Consider the following 7,364-nt stretch of genomic DNA (forward strand, 5'->3'; position numbering starts at 1 on the left):
GTGAAATCGGACTGTAGAATTTGTACACGTAATAAAAAGAATGAGTGGACATTGATTGTTGTTTACGAGAGAACCGAGTAACCATGATTCGTACATGTTGGTAGTTGTACATGTGTACAAGGGATAATGTGGAGCTTAGCATGGATAAGAAAGGTGAGGTGGACAACCTGCAAGAGGTGAGAGTAAATGATGTTTAGTAAGCTTGAGCCCAAGAATGTGAATGTAAACTGTTTTAAAACAGGTGAAATCGGACTGTAGAATTTGTATCCGTAATAAAAAGAATGAGTGGACATTGATTGTTGTTTACGAGAGAACCGAGTAACCATGATTCGTACATGTTGGTAGTTGTACATGTGTACAAGGGATAATGCGGAGCTTAGCATGGATAAGAAAGGTGAGGTGGACAACCTGCAAGAGGTGAGAGTAAATGATGTTTAGTAAGCTTGAGCCCAAGAATGTGAATGTAAACTGTTTTAAAACAGGTGAAATCGGACTGTAGAATTTGTACACGCAATAAAAAGAATGAATGGACATTGAGTGTTGTGTACGAGAGAACCGAGTAACCATGATTCGTACATGTTGGTAATTGTATATGTGTACAAGGGTAATGTTGAGCTTAGCATGTATAAGAAAGGTGAGTTGAGCTTAGCATGGATAAGAAAGGTCAAGGGTATGCCAATACGAAGAGGCACAATCCTTGTCATGTGATGTTTGTCTATGGAGAAATTCCAGTGGCTGTCTTCGATTTGGTTGTACGCATGGATTTGTGCAATTTTGTTGTATACATGATCTGGTGTACATATGTACTTGATGTTATATTACACAATATCTCAATACTCCACAGAGCAAAACATTAGGTTTTTTGATTCAAGATCGAAACTTTACAAGAAGGATAAAGGGCCCGTTTGTTTCTCCATTTGGATGGACCATCTCGATGAAGATGAGAGTTTTGTTTGTTTAGGCACTAAAAGTGCAACTCATTCAGATGGATCATCCGGATGATTTTTGAAAATTTAGGCTTAATTTTAAAGTCCATTCAGCTGAACCAATTTGGATCATTTGAATGGAGATGGTTCATTCAAAATGGTATAATGTCTATTATACCCCTAATGTAATTCACAAATTACAAACCTAAACATAATATCATTTTTGTCACAAACGAAAACTGACAAAACTATAAAAACACTTTTTTCCAGTGCGAAAAACTACTTTTTCACGCCAAAACCCCAAAACGCATTTTCCCGCTAAAATTGCAAAAAAATGTTTTCCCGTCAAAATTGCAAAAACGTGTTTTTCCGCAAAAACCGAAAACATGTTTTCATGCCAAAATCACAAAAAATGTTTTCACGCCAACACCCCAAAATACATTTTTCCGTCAAAACACAAAAAAAACACGTTTTCCCGCCAAAGTCGCAAACCGTGTTTTCCCGCCAAAATTGCAAAAACGTGATTTCCCGCCAAAACCAAAAAATGTGTTTTCCCGCCAAAACCAAAAACGTGTTTTCTTGCCAAAACCGAAAATTTGTATTTTCCCGCCAAAACCGAAAAATCTCGTTTTCCCGCGAAAAGGTTTTCCCGCCAAAACCAAAAAATGTGTTTTCCCGCCAAAACCAAAAAACGTGTTTTCTTGCCAAAACCGAAAATTTGTATTTTTCCGCCAAACCGAAAAATCTCGTTTTCCCGCAAAAACTGTAAAAATGTGTTCCCGCCAAAAACGCGTTTTCCCGCCAAAACCGCAAAAAACGCGTTTTCCCGCGAAAACCGCAAAAAAACACGGTTTCCCGCGAAAACCGCATAAAACGCGGTTTCCCGCCAAAACCGCAAAAACGTGGTTTCCCGCCAAAACCGCAAAAGCATGTTTTCCCGCCAAAATCGCAAAAACGTGTTTTCCCGCGAAAACCGCAAAAGACGCGTTTTCTAGCCAAAATTGCAAAAACGTGTTTTCCCGCGAAAACCGCAAAAACGCGGTTTCCCACCAAAACCGCAAAAACGCGGTTTCCCGTCAAAACCGCAAAAGCATGTTTTCCCGCCAAAATCGTAAAAAATGTGTTTTCCTCCAAAAACGCAAAAAATGCGTTTTCCCGCCAAAAACGTGTTTTTCCGACAAAACCGCAAAAACACGTTTTTCCGCCAAAATCGCAAAAATGCGTTTTTCCGCCAAAATCGCAAAAACGTGGTTTCCTCCAAAACAGCAAAAACTTGTTTTCTTTTTCCCGCCAAAACAGCAAAAACCTGTTTTCTCGCCAAAACCAAAAATTTGTATTTTCCTGCCAAAACCGAAAAATATCGTTTTCCCGCCAGAACCGAAAAATCTTGTTTTCCGCCAAAACATAAAAATTGAGTTTTCTCGCTAAAACCGAAAAAACTTGTTTTCCCGCCCAAACCGCAAAAAGAAAACTCGTTAATTTTGAAATAATTCTAATGTAAATATATTAAACTAAATAATTAAATGTAATATAGTTAAAATTAATATTAAACATATGATTAAATCAACACAAAGATATTTTGGTAATTTCTTTACTAAACTCATTTGAATGGAAATGAAAATAAAGAAACAAACATAAGATCCATTTAGATGATTCATCTAGATGAGCTATGTGGATGGACAAACAAACAATCACAAAAATTTGAATAGATGATTTGAATAGATCATACAAATGAATCATCTGGATGGAGATGACAAATGGCGAAACAAATAGCCCCAAATTCGAAAATTGTGACAAACATTAGTAGACTCTCAGTCACGTGAAAGAGAAACTAACATTGAGGCGAAGATCGAAACTTTACAATCATTGAACACCAAAATCTGCAAGCTTAAGCACTCTGTTTCTTAAACTCCCTCCCCAGTAGAGAAACCATCCCCTTTTGATCCTTTCTTCTTCTGTCTCTTGACATTTCAGATCATCGCAGCTGTAGAAGAAGAAGACATGACGGTGGCAATTGAGGGAATGTTACCGATTGTGGCGGCCTCGAATGAAGAAGAGTGAGAAGAGACTAGCTAGAACTCGGCATGAGCGTAATGCTGAGAGCAGCTCCGGTGTTTGTGAGAGTCATAGCGTAAACAGAGTGTGCGTAACGCTTCTTTGTTCTTGATATTGACTTGAGCACAACTCATCTTCTTCCTTCCTCTCTCTAAGTCAAATGCTCTCTCTACCCATTAGATTTTTCCGATCTGGGAAACCAACAGATTAATGATAAAAAAAATTTGGTTTGTAGAGATTCCAAAAAAAAAAAAAGAACGATGACAAAGGAGCAGAGATGAGTCTAATAAAATCAAAATAACATTAGATCTGTATAGGAGATATATCAGTTTTGTCATGATCTATAACATTAGATCTAGGCCGTCCAAAATTGCACTAAATCTATGGCTGTAAATCAATCCCGCCCATTTATTTGTTAAGTTGGTCAGGTGATGGTTGAACATGAACTAGAAAGGTTAGGTTAGATCTCAACAGGTGGTTGTGAAAAAGTGTCCTAGTATAAACATGCGACTTAAAGTGATATTAATAAGTGGGAAAGTGACATTGGGCGTAATATTCTCTATTTTTATAGCTGCTGATCGGGTAAATGACGAATATGATTCATTTGTTTTGGGTTTTCTACTTTCTTATTCATATTAAAAAGAAAAAAAGAAAAAGAAAATTTGTGTTTATTAAAATATTGAAGGACGAGACGACTTCCAGAGTCACCTAAAAAGCCATTTTATTAGAAAAAAAACTCTTGATTCTCTGTATTTGAAAACAAAGAAGTTACCAGTGACTTCCCGGATTGGTAATCCAACAATGCGAGCTTCAACAGTTCTACTCAGTAGTGTTGTTCTGATTCAGTTGTTTGCGGCTCAAATTGATGCTAAAAGATCAAAAAGTCCATGGCAGACTCTCAGTGGTTAGACTTCTCTCACTTTCTATCTATTTGTTAGTTTCTTTGCATGAATCTCCAAGAAAAATAAGAAAAACCTAGAGAAAGTAGAACATATATGCAGTAGAAGAGGTTGTGACTACTTTTCTGTTTCTTACCAGGTGATGCTCCACTTGTGATTGCTCGTGGTGGGTTTTCTGGATTGTTTCCAGATTCAAGTATCGATGCTTACAACAACGCAATGCAGACAAGTGTAGCCGGTGCTGTTCTATGGTGTGATGTTCAGCTAACCAAAGATGGACATGGGATTTGCTTCCCTGATTTAAAATTGAACAATGCTTCAAATATTGGATATGTTTACCCAAATCGCCAAAAATCTTACCCGGTTAATGGAGTCACTATTCAGGGTTGGTTCACCATTGATTTCGCCTTGAGGGATCTCAAGAATGTTTCTTGTAAGTATTTATGACTCAACTACATTTCTGTGAACCAGCGATGTTAGTCCAGTGGCGCTTGAAGGAATAAACCCAATACGGCAAACCCTGGTTCGAACTGCGCTGACCACACGGATATGAGCTATTGCTTTTGGCTCATTTGAATGCCCAGGAGAGGGTCTATCCGTAGATTGTACCTATACCCGGGGTTAGGTCGGTGTCTTTAATAGACTCGGGTTTAACCCTTTTATCTTCAAAAAAAAAAACTACCTTTCTGTAAAAACATAATTTGTATTTATCTTGTTACTATTCACGAATGTCATTTCTGTTTTAACATGTTTGCAGTGATCCGAGGAATATTTTCCAGATTAGAAAAATTCGACGGAATATATGCGATTTTAACGGTTCAAGATGTATCCGTGCAGATAAAACCAGAAAGTTTTTGGTTAAATGTTCAGCACGATGCGTTCTATGCTCAACATAATCTGAGCATAAGCAGTTTTCTGATATCAGCTTCGAGAACTGTTTCCATTGACTACATCTCTTCCCCTGAAGTGAATTTCTTTAGAAAAATTGCTCGCCGTTTCGGGCGTAAAGGGCCGAGTTTGGTGTTCCAGTTTCTTGGGAAAGAAGAATTCGAGCCGACAACAAAGCGAACATATGGTTCTATCTTAAGTAACCTAGCTCATGTCAAGAAGTTTGCTTCAGGAATTCTTGTTCCCAAATCGTACATATATCCACTCGATGACAAGCCGTACTTGCTTCCTCCTACATCATTAGTTCACGATGCCCACAAAGCAGGACTACAACTATATGTGTCAGGTTTTGCAAATGATGCTAATATTGCATATAACTACAGTTTCGATCCAGTTTCTGAGTATCTATCTTTTGTGGACAATGGCCATTTCTCTGTGGATGGTGTGCTCTCTGATTTTCCCATAACTGCATCTGCATCCATTGGTAAGCAATATCTCTTCTACAAATATCTTCTCCTTGAAAATTTCTGGAATTACTCTCAAAATCCAATATTTTCTCTTCATATCTTTTTATTTCAGACTGCTTTTCCCATGTTAGCAGACACGCTACGAAACAGGGTAATGATATTAATTACTTTGATTTTTAAAAAGAAAATTTACCAAATAATATAAATATAATTGACTTTGTCATCTACCAAATGGTTTATCTTTCAGTGGATTTTCTTGTCATAAGTAAAAATGGTGCTAGTGGGGACTATCCTGGATGTACAGACTTGGCATATGAGAAGGCAATCCAATATGGTGCTGATGTTATCGATTGCTCGGTCCAAATGTCAAGCGAAGGTACACCCTTTTGCTCAAGTTCGATAGATCTCACGCAAAGTACAATGGTCATCCAAAGTCCTTTTAGAAATGGTTCAACAATTATTCCTGAGATTAGTTCAGATCCTGGAATATACACTTTTAGTCTCACATGGCCTGAGATCCAGAGCTTGACTCGTAAGTTTCCCCACTTGGCCAACTCCTACTTAACATAAAATATTTCGTTTCTTGACAACTTTACATCATAACTTGACATGATCTTTGTACTTGAGAGTTACATAAATATACTCCCATCTGTTTGGGCAGCTGCGATTATGAACCCCTACAGATTATACAATATGTTCAGGAATCCAAATGAGAAAAATTCTGGGAGGATTATCTCACTCTCTGAATTCCTAAACTTGGCAAAGAACTCCACTTCTCTCTCAAGTGTTTTGATCAGTTTAGAGGTTAGTTCTTGTACCTCTTAATAGTTAATACTCAAGATTTTAGCAACCAGACTGTGACGTCTTCTAATGGCCAAATCACTTTTTTTTGTCCTTCAGGATGCAGTGTACCTGAGAGAGAAGCAGGGCTCGACGTGGTTAAAGCGGTTCTCGAGACACTCACGGAAACTGGTTACAGCAATGGAACAATCACAACCAAGGTCATGATTCAGTCAACGCACAGCTCGGTTCTTGTTGACTTCAAGAAGCAGAGCAAGTACGAGACTGTCTACAAAATTGAAAAAAATATTGGTGATATTAGTGACTCTGCTATTGAAGATATAAAGAAATTTGCTAACGCTGTTGTCCTCAGAAAATCATCAGTCTTTCCAGTCGCTGACTCGTTTGTCACTGGGCAAACCAATGTTGTGGAGAGGCTGCAGAAGTCTAAGCTCCTGGTTTACGTGGAACTCTTTCACAATGAGTTTGTATCCCAACCATATGACTTTTTTTGTGATGCAACTGTTGAGATAAACACATATATCACTGGAGCCGGTCTCAACGGAACCATCACAGAGTTCCCTCTCACAGCTGCAAGATACAAAAGTAAGTGGTTTAAAATTACTACGAAATGTCTCACAAACTCCTAACTTTGTTTCTCTTATTCAGGGAACCAATGTTTGGGCAGAAAACAAACTCCATCTTACATGTCCCCTTTAAAACCCGGTGGCCTCTTAAGCATTGTGAATCCTAAGTCCTTACCTCCAGCAGAACCTCCATACCTGGTTTTCACAGCAGATGATGTCACTGAGTCTCCACAACCTCCGGCTACAGAAAAATCCCCATCCTCATCAACCAATGCACAAACACATAGGCCTAGCGGACATACTCGACTCACTCTATCTCTTTGCCTCTCTGTTTTTGCTTCCCTTCTGCTTCTGTAATCAGCCTTTGATATCATCTCCTCTCTGTTCATAATGTCTATTTCCTTCGTAACCCTGGCGAGTCTTTAACTTCTTTGTTTTGATACAACAACTTGTGGACTGAATCAAAACCAATACATATGTTTTTGATACAATTGGTTGGCACTGCCAAGAACTTCTAAGGGATACCATTGATTTATATAGAAATTCCTCTGCTTTTCTTCTTCTTCTCTCCCGTATGGACCTCCTAAGATTCATTACAAAAGATAATATTGAGGTTCCTGTTTTACTAAAAATCCCACTAACTCAATTATTTTAGCTTAGCAATTGTTTAAGAACACAACCTGGCTGAGGCTGAGGTTGAACTTGTTAATCTTTTACCAACCGCTTGTGTTACACAACGATCACTGTGTGTTACACACGAGT

General features: G+C 38.3%; 1 pseudogene; it reads left to right on the forward strand.

Annotated features, from left to right (window-relative positions):
* Positions 1-3,684: 3,684 nt before the first annotated feature.
* LOC106319745 lies at positions 3,685-7,137 on the forward strand (annotated as a pseudogene).
* Positions 7,138-7,364: the final 227 nt, after the last annotated feature.

The sequence above is a fragment of the Brassica oleracea genome, chromosome C2, assembly GCF_000695525.1.
Source record: "Brassica oleracea var. oleracea cultivar TO1000 chromosome C2, BOL, whole genome shotgun sequence".
Taxonomy (NCBI): domain Eukaryota; kingdom Viridiplantae; phylum Streptophyta; class Magnoliopsida; order Brassicales; family Brassicaceae; genus Brassica; species Brassica oleracea.